Source organism: Nicotiana tomentosiformis, chromosome 2 (assembly GCF_000390325.3).
Source record: "Nicotiana tomentosiformis chromosome 2, ASM39032v3, whole genome shotgun sequence".
Classification (NCBI taxonomy): Eukaryota; Viridiplantae; Streptophyta; class Magnoliopsida; order Solanales; family Solanaceae; genus Nicotiana; species Nicotiana tomentosiformis.
In genome coordinates this window covers 143,130,515-143,145,155 of record NC_090813.1, presented here as the reverse complement: position 1 = coordinate 143,145,155, position 14,641 = coordinate 143,130,515, and the positions used below count along the sequence as shown (strand labels likewise).

General features: G+C 38.0%; 1 protein-coding gene across 1 annotated transcript in view; it reads left to right on the top strand.

Moving 5' to 3' along the window:
• LOC104097108 (uncharacterized) overlaps positions 1-13,962 on the top strand; it is a 28,616-nt gene extending 14,654 nt beyond the window's left edge. The window contains exon 6 of the mRNA XM_018771138.3: positions 13,769-13,962. The gene's annotated coding sequence lies outside the window, so the exon portion shown is untranslated. The remainder of the gene's footprint in view (positions 1-13,768) is intronic.
• The last annotated feature ends 679 nt before the right edge of the window (positions 13,963-14,641 follow it).

Sequence of the window (14,641 nt, the reverse complement as noted above, 5' to 3'; positions counted from 1 at the left end):
GGAGAAATAAATACATAGAGTACTTAAAGAACGGGAAGCTTCCATCAGATCCAAAAGAATCGAGAGCTCTGCGTACAAAGGTAGCACGGTTCACCTTGTCCGAAGACGGAACGCTGTTTAGAAGGACGTTCAATGGACCATTGGCAATATGTTTGGGACCGGGAGATACCGAGTACATCCTACAGGAAATTCATGATGGCACTTGTGAAAATCATTCCGGTGCCGATTCGCTGGTCCACAAAGTAATCAGAGCAGGGTATTATTGGACCGATATGGGCAAGGATGCAAAGGAGTTCATTCAAAAATGCGACAAATGCCAAAGGCATGCGCCCATGATTCATCAACCCGGGGAACTACTCCATTCGGTCCTATCCCTATGGCCCTTCATGAAATGGGGAATGGACATCGTTGGTCCCCTCCCATCGGCCCCAGGTAAGGCTTAGTTTATTTTGTTTATGACTGATTATTTCTCTAAACGGGTTGAAGCACAGGCTTTCGAGAAAGTCAGAGAAAAGGAAGTCATAGACTTCATTTGGGACCACATCATATGTCGATTCGGGATGCCATCCAAGATTGTATGTGATAATGGAAAACTATTCGTCGGCAGCAAAGTAACTAAATTTCTCGAGGATCACAAGATCAAAATGATCCTATCAACACCTTATCATCCCAGCGGGAACGGACCTAATCGACCAAAAAAACCATCATAAAAAATCTTAAGAAGAGATTGACCGACGCTAAAGGAAAATTGAGATAAATACTACCCGAGGTCCTATGGTCATACCGCACAACATCGAAATCCAGTACCGGAGCAACACTGTTCTCGTTGGTTTATGGCGCCGAAACTCTAATCCCGGTCGAGGTCAAAGAACCTAGCATCAGGTTTCAATATGCAATAAAGGAGTCGAATAACGAGACCATGAATATGAGCCTAGAATTGTTGGACGAAAGACGAGAAGCCTCTCTCGTCCGATTGGCCGCCCAAAAACAGCGAATCGAAAGGTACTACAATCGAAGAACCAATCTTCGACATTTTAACATCGGAGACTTGGTGCTAAGAAAAGTCACCCTCAACACCCGAAATCCGAATAAAGGGAAACTGGGTCCGAACTGGGAAGGACCGTATCAGGTTCTCGAAATCATCGGAAAATGATCCTACAAGCTCGGCATGATAAAAGGCAAATAACTACCGAGCAATTGGAATGTATCACACCTAAAACAATGCTACTGCTAAGGTACGACCCCTCCCATTTTCATTTATATTTCAAAACTAACCTTTGCAGGTGTTCGACCAGAAGCAGCGATGGATTCTTTAACACGAAGCCTTTAGGTCTGAAAGCACATGTTGCACTCTTTTTTCCTTAGATCGGTTTTGTCCCAACCAAATGGATTTTCCGGCGAGGTTTTTAATGAGGCAACCATTGATCGTACTAACTTAGAACAATTCAACAATATCTGAGGCCTCTTTACAATCAACCTCGAATACTGGGGGGCATTACCCTCAAATATCAAGTTTGATGCGAGGAAGTTACTTCATAGCAGCAGGGTCTCGATAGGAAAAATTTGTAAGGGCCAAACGGTCAAACGAACCATGCCCGCGTAGTTTGCTCGAGCCCTGGCACAAAATATGTACGCATGTATAATGATTTATAAAGAGAAGTATTCTTCTTTACCGATATCTCGTACCTTAGAAAAGCTTTTCTACTTCATATTCTCGATCTATTATATAAACAGGTCTAAGGGCCAACCATGACCGGAGTTCGGATGATTACCCCCACAAATCGGGGACTGCCGTCTGAAAATTCAACGAGATCGAATTATATAAACTCCAAAGATCATAAGACCTCCTAGGCAACCCTCGATTTTATAGGCTACGGCCACCCCATTCGGGGACTGACACTTCGGGCAAGCTCGAACTAAAATGAAAAAATAAGCCCAAGAGGCAAATCCCGAACTAAAGAGGGATTTTTATAGGCCACGACCACCCTACTCAAGGACTGACACTTCGGGCAAGCTCGAAGTAAAATGGGAAAATAAGCCCAAGAGGCAAATCCCGAACTAAAGAGGCTACGACCGAATTAACACGGATCGGAGATGTTCGAGTTTCGTAACAAAACAGGCCTTTGAAATCTTTCATAAACCGGTTAAAAAGGCTACCCCCGGGAAAATCATAAAAGGCTTCGATAATATCAAGCCTAAAAAACTCTAATGAGTACAAAATTGTTCGAACTCTCGAACAATTCCTTATTTCATGCCAAATCATTACAAGTTTCGCAAATACAAATGATAAGAAACTCTTTCAAGCCAAAAAGGGGACAAAGCCATAAATAGTCTTTTTACAAAAGCCTAAGGGCTGTTTTTGGTCTTGAGTTCGAGAGACCGTCCTAGCTCAAATAAAAAACCTAAGGGTTACCATACTTCGAGTTCGAGCAAGCACTTACTCGACCATAAAGTCTAAGGGTTATACTCATTCAATTCCAATCATATTGTTTAAACCTCGGATCTTAGAATACAACTTCATAATTTTATAAGGCGGAAAGGAAGAAAGTTTTTATATATATGTCAAAAATCATTTACAAGGGCAGCATGGCCCGATAAAGTTTCTCTATAAAAGATCGAAACGGTCTTAAAAAAAACACAAAAATACTAATCCTAAAGGACTTAGTCCTCTTCGGGAGCAGAATCTTCGCCCTTGAGGCCTCCTTCGCTTTCAGATCCGCTCATACTCCCGGTATCATCATCACCAGGAAAGGCCAACACTCTAGCTTCGTATTCAAGCTCCTTAGCATTCTCGATCTCGGCTATAAGATCGAAGCCATGAGCATGGATCTCCTCGAGAGTCTCCCTTCGAGACTGGCATTTAGCATGCTCGGCAACCCAGTTTGCTCGAGCCTGAGCAGCCTCGGCAACCTCCTTTGCTCGAAATTGAGCAGCTTCAGCATCGGACCGGTAGACGGCCACCATTGCATCAGCATTAGCCGTGGCTATTTCGACCTCCAATTTGGCCGCTGCAAGTTCTGTGGCCAGTATCTCTCGATCAGAAGTTGTTGAGCCCAACCGAGACTGGAACTCCTCGATTTCCTTGGCTTGCACCAAGGCCTTCTCTTTCAAGCTTCGGAGTTGGGTCTCAGCTAAGGCCAGTTGAGCTCAGGCAATCTTCTTTTCTGAGGCAAGGCGGTCCATGTTCTTTTTTCACTCCCCGGACTCTGCTTTCACTGCGTCCACTTCAACACGAAGCTTCCTGATCACATCGAACTTTTGCTGGACCTGTGGGACCAAACTGTTAGCCATCACGCCCGAGTCAGTGTCATTAATTTCAAAGATTCTTTTTACCTGCTCGGACATATCAACTTGTTCTTTCCGAGCCTCTTCTAGCTCAGCCCGAAGTCCTTTTGCTTCTCCTTCTCTCTGCTCACTGAGAAGCTTGAAGGCATCTCTCTCCTCAGTAAGCCCTCGAATTTCGGCTTTGTACCGGCTCAGCTCCCCTCGAGATCGGAGAAACACCTCGCGATGAAGCACACAGGCCTACAAAAATAGAAAGAAGGAATTATACAAGGAAAGAAAAATACAAGTATGAAAATTGATAAAGAGAAAATGAATTTACCCGATTCAGGGCCTGTTAAGCTTCGTTGAAAAGACAAGAAACTCCCTCCTCGCCCGAGCTCTTCTTAGGAGCCTCCAAGTCACTCAGACCGGTGACATCTTCTACCCCAACAAATAACCACGAAAAGGATCTTCCTCTCCATGGGCTCCCTCCCCGTGACAAGTCTTCACGGCTTGAGCATCACATATCATCGACTGGGAAAATGAAGGAAACGAGGGGGAATCCCCGATCTCTATTACTCCAAGTAGGTTTTTTGAGGCGCCGCCTCCGTCTTGACGAGCCTCAAGCCCGATTTCTGCATCGGCATCCGCTGCCTCTTCAACGGTCTCTTCACCCCGAGGTAAAGCATCTTCGATTCCCTTCGGCTCGGGAACTTGGGTCGGAGTCTCCTCCTCGACCTCATCGAGCCTAGACGGAGCATTATCAACTCCCACCGGTTCCGAAGTTTTCTGAATATCGGTGCTAGCTCGTGCACGCGCCACCAGCCCAGAATCACTTTCTTCTTCTTCTTCACCCCTTAGTCTTTGGACTTACTCCATAGTCAGTGGGATTGTGTTCCCTTGGGTTTACGGGCCACTCTCTTCTTGGGTTTTTCACCTTCGGAGTTTGAGGCCCTTTTTCTCTTAATCACCTGCGCCGGTTTCGAGATAGGCGGTAAAGGTTTTTCATCACCGGACGGGGGTCTCATAGCCACATCCTTTCCGAGACCTGCAAAAGGAGAAAATAAGTAAACTCATGCTTGGAAAAAATGCTCGAACGATAGGCAAATCGGTAAGCCAAGAAGAAGGCTTACCATGAGTACGGGTCTCCCACCGGCCCTTTGACATATCGCGCCACGCACGCTCAGCATATGTTGACGTCGAAACCAGGCTCCTGACCTAGTTCTCGAGGTGGGGAACCGCACCCGACATCCAAGTAACGGCTGCATCGAGAAAAACACTGATAAGAAAGGATGAAGAAGTAAACACAACAAACAGAAATTAAAAACGGGATCATACTTACGTTTCATATTCCATTTCTCAAGAAATGGCATGCTCTCAGCCGAGATCAGGTCCGAGGTCTTCACCCGAACGAACCGGCCCATCCAGCCCCGATCTTTGTCTTCATCTATACTCGAGGTAAGCGCCTTGGTGGCCCGATGTTGAAGTTTTATCAGCCCACCCCGGTAGAGTCGAGGGCTATATAATCTTACGAGGTGGTCGAGGGTAAAGGGAAGCACGTCGATTTTGCTCACGAAGAAACGGAGCAGTATCACGATCCTCCGTAAATAAGGGTGAATTTAGCCGAGGGTCACCTGGTATTTCTTGCAGAAATCGACGATGACCGAATCGAGGAGATCCAGCGTGAAAGGATAAGTATAAACACTCAGGTACCCTTCCACGTGGGTAGTAATCGCTTCCTCCGGTATCGGTATCACAACCTCTTTGTTTTCCCAATTGCAATCTTTCTTCACTAGATCAAGAAGGCTTTTGGATATCGAGCATATATATCTCGATACCGGCTCGCATCGACCAACAACCGATGAGGGTTTCTCGACCTTAAAGTCGGAATCAATAACACACACTCCGGGAACAAGTTCTTCAAGGCGTGGCTCCACCACTGGTTTCTCGCCGGCCAGCCGAGGAGAGGAAGCAACCTCTTTTTGCGGAACGGTTTTAGTTGTTTTGGCCATTTAGTTTTTGTGAACAAAGAAGAATGGAGATGGAAGTATTTGGTGTTTTAGGAAGAACAAGCAAAGAAATTTGAAAACCTGGAAATAGGGAGCTTTGGAGAAGGAAAAGAACTATGAAGATTGGAATGAAAGAGATTTGAAAGTAAAAGTTTTGAATGATGAAGAAGGGGGCTATTTATTGGTTTCACAACCACGGTTCAAAACTGGTAGTGGTCGACCATCGACTGACGCGCATTTAATGCCTTGGTAACTGGACCGACAGAACGTTTGTCGCATACGTCACAATCGGTCTCGTCGTTGATGTCATTGCCCATCTAGTTGGTGTTCGAAAATTCATATCTTTTCTCGTTATCTTCTTTCAAAGAAACAAGAGGACTATCTGTATACGGTCAAAACCGAGTCTGACCTTCTTATGACTAATCGATATTGGAACATGATGGTCCAAGGTTCATCATTATAATATCGAGCGATGATGCAAAGTTAGGTTGTCGAGCTCGAGACCTAGAGACTGATCAATACAGAGACCGGCCAAGATCGAGCTCGAGACCCAGAGATCGATCAATACCGAGACCGTCCAAGATCGAGATCGAGTCAAAATCGAGCTCGAGACCCAGAGACTGGTCAAGATTGAGATCGGCCAAGATCGAGATCGAGCCAAGAAACAAAAAAGCCGTTATAACCGCAATAAGGGAGAGAATCTCGGCGGAAATCACGGCTTGAATCAAGAAAAAGTTAATTAATTAATCTATCATGGAATCTCACTATGTATTTTTAATTATATCCAAAATAGAATTCCCCCACTATATTAAGAGTTGTTATCATTTGTAGGAGGGAGATATTCATTCTGAGATATACAGAAAAGAGAGCAAATACTATCCTTTGTTGGCTATTGATATTTATTCATACTGTTTCTTCTACCAATCATTCTTCATTCAATTTGGAGGTGATAAAACTTGAAGGCTTAGGCTAACTAGTTCATTCGGTTTGCATTCATTTCTTTTATAACTAATTTCGATATTCATTTACATATATTTCCCGATTTGTATCAATTTATATCACGTATCCTTAGAACTACATATAAATTTAACTCTATCTGTTTTTCAGGTAAATAGTTATATTTGAACTATATGAATTCAATGTTCTGTAATGTATAAAAGAATTAATATTATTACAAGTGGTAAAAAGAATATGTAAATACACCGCTGATCAAATTTATGTAGTACAGTAGTAGTTAAGTTTAGAAGTAAAAGAATGAGAAGCAAGTAAATAGAGAAATGGCATAGCAAGACCACCCTAAGGTGATGGCTGGGCTGCTACTGCTGCTGCTGCTGGAACTACGAGACGCACCGGCTCCTCTACCGATGCCGCCACTGCCGCTGCCGCCCCCTCTTCGAGCAACGGCAGATGTTAGGAGGAGGCAAATGACAGAAAATAAAATCACAACCGTCACATTCTTCTTCATTAATTCCTTGTCAGCTAGTTGTTCTGCAGTTACTTTCTTGATATGATCTAATTAATTCGTTTTCTTCTTCCTCTTCCTTTTATGTTTCTTTTCTCTTTTTTCTTGTGTGTCCTGTGGATGTGCAAATTTATATCATACTTCTTAGCTTGAAAAGATATAGGCGATTCACTTAAACCACGAAGTTTCGTTGACACGCTTAACTCCAATAAATCAAGTATTGAAACTAGATATTCAAGAGAAGAATAAGTCAACAAAAGTTGCTAATAATAATAATGTTTTAGCTGGCGTTCTTTATTGAAAAGTCAAAATTCGGACGAAGCTTGTCCAATTATACAAGTTGGAGGCACCCACCTTAAACTACACTTGTCTCAACCGATTCAATGTTTATTAATTTATTTTCTCAACACCTCTATTCATTACATTTTAAAGGTTGTAAATGGCATGATATACTTCTCCATATTGGTATGACAAAAATTGAATATGATTTTCGATGCAAAATTAGAACTTATTTTAGAAAATAAAAAACTAAAAGGAAGTATTTTTAGTTTTCCAGAAGAAAAAAAAAAGCTCCTATATTTGTATACGGTTAAAACCGATCCTCGGTCATGAAGATCGATCGAGAATGGCATTTCAATCGAGGGGTACCTTCATGGAGACCCCGAGCGAATTCCGAGATGGGAGCGTCGAGCCCGGGCATTCGAATCGACCGAGGTAACATCGGTCGATACAGGTCCCGAACATCGATGCCCGAAAGTGATCACCTAGCTCGAAATCAAGACCGAGGTTCCGATCCGATACCGAGCTCGAGTCGGTATCGAGTTCACAGACAAAAACTGTTACAACCGCACCAAAGGAGAGAATCTCTGCGGGAATTAAGGAGGAGACACACCATCATGGGTCCTCCACTAGTAATATTTATTTCCATCATGTTACTATAGATAGAGTAGTGATCCAAGGAGAGTTTGTAATAGAAGGCACTTTTGGCTGGGATTAAGAATTCATTGTGTTTATCTTTCTAAAGCTCATTAAATATCTTTGTTCATCATCTTCCATTTTTGTATCATAAATACGTGTATTGTTATTTTCAGATCAAAGGAATCCACTTGCCCTTAGAACCATACATAAATTCAACATTATTCGATTTTTCGGGGAAATAATATTATACTTTGACCATCATTTAAATAAAAATGAAAATCTGTCTCTTTTAACCTTCAATTTCTTTTCAATTCTAGACTATTTTTTCTCATTTCCTTTCAATATAAAAACTTTTCAAAGAATTGTGTAAGCACTACTTTCAAGAATTTTCATGGCATGATCTTCTTTAAGGATTTGTGTTTAACTTCTGGCTCTACTAGAAAAAGTTGTGCAAATTCCTCCTCCTTCCTCCTTAAGGATTTGTGTTAAGCTTTTTGGCTCTACTAGAAAAAGTTGTGCAAATATAGATTCTTGTACCTCCTACCTCCTCCTTCAGGGGCATATCTAGGAGGGATTCCATGAAGATCCATGCTTTCCTCCGAAATCATGTATAATAATGGTATATTTTTTTCAAAAATACTTAAATATATGTGTATCTATCCAAGCTCAAAATGTTATATAGTGTACTGGTATTGCGTGCACCTTTCTAAGTGAGACTATGAGTTCAAATTTTATGTCATTTTATTGTTTTTTCCTTCTTGTTTTCCTAGAATTAGATGCTCATGGGAGATGAGTATATCTGGTGTCACTTTTTGCGTACTAATTAAGTACTTTTGTTTTCTTTGTTTGATTTATTCTTTCAAAATTATCATATATTGAAATTCTTATTCTTTATTTTTTACCGTATAATCTTATAAGTATGATTAAATGAACGGTAAAGGGTCAAAAATACCCTTTTACTATCGACAATTGTTTAAAGATACCCTCCCTTATACTAATTAAGCAAAAATACCCCTATCGTCTTACTATTGAATAAATATACCCCCAAGTTAACAGAGAGACCACGTGACAACCATTTAAGCTATTTGATCCATCCGGATTTATATTTACAGTAACCTGACCCAATATCCGGTACCCACCCTAAAAATTACACTTATTCAACCACTTTTAAATATGAACCTAACTTTTTGGTCCTTACTTCATCTCCTTCGTTGAAGCCTTTTATATGCAAATGCACTTTGAAGAACTCAAGAAATGAAGGTCCATCTCTATTTGCACGTCCACATTGATAAACCCAAGAAAAGAAAGGTTAAATCTCCATAAGAGTAAAAGATATAAACTGTTTATATTTCTAATCACTTAGATCTAGTTATTGTTGGCAACTTTTTAGAGTGGTAATAGATGACGAAGGTGAGTTTCTTTCTCGCTAATTATCCAAAAATCCGAAAATAAACCATATAACAATAAGAAGAAGAAATCAACAGAAATTCAATCTGAGAATTTAATTGCTAAAAAATTTGTTGAAGTAACATCACGAGGGATGAACGGTGTAAGCTTGTGCAACCATTAAAATTCGGGAAACATGTGAAGAAGAGGTTAGCTTTGAGATCAATTTAGAGTAAAAATAATGGAAATGACAGTAGCACTAAATTATTTGAAAGTGTAATGACAAGGAATCCAAGATCAACGGTCTATAAAGGTTGATTGGAAGATATTACAGAGTTCTTTGGTAGTATGATTTATGAAGCCTTTGCAGCTAAATATCTGAAGATATGATTATGTTTTCTGGATTGAAGACTTGGGGAGGGGTCGTTGGGATGTTGAATAAGGGTTTAATTTCTAGGGTGGATACTTGGTCTGGCTCAGGTCGGTGTAAAAATAAATTCGAATGGGCCAAATGACTTAATGACTGTCACATGGCCCCTCCGTTAACTTGGGATATATTTGTTTAATAGTAAGACGATAGAGATATTTTCGCTCGATTAGTATAATGGAGGATAATTTTAAATAATTTTCGATAGTTTTTCGTTAAATGAAATGTGTATATTAAAGCTAGTAGCAATGGATGATGTAGCATATAGTCAATGAGTTCAATTTATCCCAACATTTTCGACATGGATTATAGATATAGATGTAAGAATATTACTTTCTAAAAAATAATAAGTTTGAACTTATATTTTCAAAAATATAATGGAGGAAATAGTGATAACTAAAGGTTAAACCCGTAAAATTTATATCCTGGATTCACTTCTTCATAATAGTGCAATCATCTTCTCAAAATCTTGGATACACCTCTGTCCTCCTTTCTTGTTTTCCTTCTTCCTCCTCTTTCTTGCTCTTCTTCCAAAAACTTATGAGCACACTAACTAAAATTAAAAAGAATGAGATGGGTTTGTAGAACATTAAAGATCCATGGCTTATTTGTAGTTGTAATTGAGTGTGTAATATTAAATTGAGCTTATATTGTCTATCCACATTGATTTTGTTTGATTGAAAAAAAATTAAAGAATGTCATTATTAAATTTGGTGAGCTTGATAATTTTTTGTTAAACAAGACAAAGTAGATCTATTAATTTTTGAAGGTTAGAATTTGTATTAGAAAGTTGAATATCAATTTTGGCTTCACTTGGATTCGTGTCATGACCCAAAACTACGTGACCCGCACCCGATACATTATCTGACCCGAGCAAACCAACCTATATGATACACCCAAACCATATGCATGAAAACCAATTTAATTGTAGAAACTCTTTGAAAATCATATATATATATTTTTAAGTTAAATGATGGAATATTTGCCCACTTCGACAATGCATGAAGCCTCTCATTATCATAAAAATGAGACTAAGTAAAACAAATATCTTTTCATGTATGTAGTGTACAATCCCATTAATACAACACTTCACAACTATCTATGAAACCTTTATACCAAAGAATAGAATTAAATACTCGGGCTAATGCCCGACTAACATAAATTAAGAAAATAACATTATAGCTACCACAAAATAGGAGTGGTGCCTCACCATATACCTCGGAGAGAGAGTCATCCTAGAGCTGTTAGCATGCCGTGTATCATAACTCATCCTAAAACATGTAAAGTAACTAGGGCCCTGGAGGAGAGCCCCCGAGGCTTAGTACACCAATGCGGTACTCAATAAGTGTCATAGATTCTCTCTAACTCAAGTTTCTGGGATAAAATTTTACAAAAAACTATGCAATCATCATTTGACATAAAGTGATAAATAGTTATATAAATCATGCTCTTTATCATTTTAAATAAAAGGCAAGTGAAATGTAAGTTATGCTATAAAATTTTAGAACGTCTCTATCAACACAAGATTTTTATAGAAATCTTATAAAACCATTTTAATCTTATTAAATCATTGAAATTATTTTTGGCTCCTTAGGCCTAAACATAAGAAAGCTCTCTTTTACCTTTCACTGGGAGTGTTATACCGATACCGACATAATGAACAACTATTAGGTGATCAACCTAGCAACAAGCATTTGACCCTACTTGTCTGGGCGACTTCCCGTAGTGCCATACGAGTCGACTTAGCCTCATTGCTTTAAGTAATGATCATTTTCCCTCTCAATGTGGGACTTTATCCCACAAACCTCGGCTTAGCCTTGGAATGTGTCCTAACATCGGCACGTGTAGTTCCATGGTAACGAACTCAACATTCGAACCAATTTCAGTGGTCTTCACTAGTAACTCCCAAAATATTTAACATATCAAAAATAGATTCATAGCATAATCTATTTTTATCAAATCATGATTTTCATAGCAAATTCAAACTATTTGAACAAAGTTAAATGAATAAGCTTTTTCATGTTAAAGCGTTTAGCAATTTAACCTCAACCTAAAGATACAAAAAGTACTACCTTTATTGAAATTTCCAAAGACAAGCTTATTCATGAAATATATCTTTAGCACTCAAGCATTTTATCAAAATATAAGTTTTAATAAAACTTATAATATTTTCCTTAAGCGTCATTTTGCTAACAAGTTCGAAAATAAGATTTTTATAAAATTACATGATACTTTATAAGAAACACATGGTGACATCTTTCCCGCTTGTCCCCAAAAGTACGAATGCACATTTATAAATAATATAATATATCAACTCAAGACATGATTTTAAAGAGAATTCCTCAAGAAGAGTAAGTCTTAATCAACTTACCTCAAACTTCAAGCTCCAAAAATACTATAATGCTCTAATTGATTAAAATGCCCAAATATCGCCAACAATTCGACATCTACCATTAAATATGCTAACAACATAAAAACAAACCCGAAAAAATTCATAAATATCTATTTAGGCTTCACAAACCGGCAACAAACCTTCAACCATCACAAATTATTCAATAGGTTCACCCATTAGCCTATTCAAATTTATTTTTATCATTTAATACCTATTTGGAGTCATTAATGATATTACGTTAATTACCCAATATCATCAAGTCATTATTCATTGCCTTCTCCAACAAAATCCTAGGTTCAAGAACCCCAATTTCAAGAACTAGTGTTGTATCTTATCCAAATGGTTATTTTCACTTCAATTCGTTCATCAATTAAGTTATCAAGTCTATTGGAATCATTAGAAACTCAAGATAATTTCATTTATATCAATTCGTTACTATTCATCTTCTTCTTTGTCCAAAATATCATTCTTAAGACCCACCCTTAGGGTTCATACAATATCCCATTACAACTTCAAATAAAATTCATAAACATGCTACTCATACTCTAATATATCATATATATGAAGCTCAAGCGAAGGGATTACCTTTTGGTGGAAGAATCTCAATTTTCCTCTTCTTGGTGTTCTTGAAGATTCAACCCATTTTCTATAGATTTGACCCATAATAATATTAGTTTTATCACTAAATGATGTTATATAATCATCCTTATACCAAAATAACTTACCTTGAAGTGTATCCATGGTGGAAGAGCTCCTCCTTTTCTCTAGAAATCAATTTTAAGTTGAAAAACTAACTCTTTCTATCTCTAAACCCCTTGTTTCAGTACTTTTTAAAATGACCCCTAAAGCTACGCAACCTCCCTGCGTAGCCTATGCATAAACCCTACTCGGGAGGCCTTCCCTTGGCAAAATCTAAAATTGGCTACCCAGGTTGCATAGCCTGCTGCGTAGCTGCACTACCACCTTTTGGTAAAAAGGTCATAACTCCTTGTAGGAACTTCCAAACGATGAAGGGTTTGAAACATTTGATAGGTCATACACCATATAACATTTCATATCTTGAGAGTTATGCTCGTTTGAAATTAAGTCTTGTGCGAACTCATTTAAAACTTTAGTCCATCATATAACTTACAACTTGACTTAGCCTTAGGACTTTTTTTTAGACCATAAACTGTTTATAATATACCTCGTACACATATTATCATGTTCAAATAATATCATTCATATCATTAGCCCTTGCTCACACGTAAATTAATATAATTAGCATACGCCAGTATTCTTTAAAGCCTTTAAACATTTCAAAATTTTCTGGGTGTTACAATTTGATTTTGACCAAAATTCTGTTAATTCGTCTAGACTTTATAGCCAAATTTTGGCGATTCGTCCCATCCGTCAGGATTTGATCATAAATCTCGGCAATCCTTCTGGATTGTGGCCGTAGCCAAATTGTGATGATTCGTCCCACCCGCAAGTTTTTCCCATCAATTCTAAATTATGGCGAATCGACCTAATCCTGGTTGGAAATCTGTTTTTTGCAAAACCTTTTTTAAATGAAGTCAAAATTTAAATAATGGCACTGAAATAAAGAATTCAATAACTTTGTGTTCCTGTTAAACATATACTTCCAGTGTTTCAATTTATGTGAACCTATTTTCTTTTTAGTTCGTGTAAAAAAGAATGATGACTTTCCATATTTGAAAATAATTTACCTTTATGTAATGATTTATAGCCACACTAAATATATGTGCCTTATTTTGTACCACAAGTTTAAAAGTCTTCTCATTTTTCTTAAATTTTATATCCAGTCAAATAGGTTCACATAAGTTAAAACGGAGATAGTTTGTGCCAAAAGCCAATAAGTTTTGCTACGAAATTGAATCCGCACGTGGTCCCTCTATCTGTATTTGCAGCCATTGGGTCTCTTTCACGTCAAAGCCAATCAATTTCCATTTATTCCTCAAAACCGCGTAGGTGGATCTTGTCCATCACTTTCACCAATCGTACATTCTGCTCTGTTTCTTTTTCATTGAGATGGAATTAACATGGATACTGACTATTCAAGTTACCTATTTCAACTTGTTTGAAGTTGAAATTGAGGCGTAGATTTTATTGTTGTTGGTGTTCAATTACACCCTTCATTCTATTTATATCTATAATTGATTTTCTGCAAGCTGCATCATTATCGTTTGGTATAATATATAGTAAGAATTATGGTAATTTGATATAACTTTATCTGATGTTTGGTTTAAATTTTGATTTACGTATAACTAATCCTCGTATAAAGTTATACACCAATTTTGGTTTAACTTCATACTACTATCAACATGACAACATGGAATAACTAATCCATGTATAAACTTATACATGGATAAAAACAAAAAAAAAACAAAACTATCCGTGTCCTTTTCCTAGAAGTCAATAAAAGTCAAGCATCCAAAGGTATAATTGTAAGCTCATTACTTTTTAATTAAAAATAAATAAATATTTTAACTAATACGGAGTATCTTGTATATCCAGTTTTAGTGCAATACACCAAGCACCCAACAAGAAATAATCTTTGTATAACTAATCCATATATTACTAATTCCTACATAAAGAATTATAATTGTTTGTTAGATCGGTTGTAAAAATACTTATTGTGCAAACATTCAATTCCGTGACATAATCACTGGGCATTGTTTTGAGAAAGCGTCTGTTATCAACTATCCATGATCTTTATTTATGAGCTCTAGGGCATTTATTCCATGTAATCCAGAGTGTAGTCACAAGCATTAGACGCAACA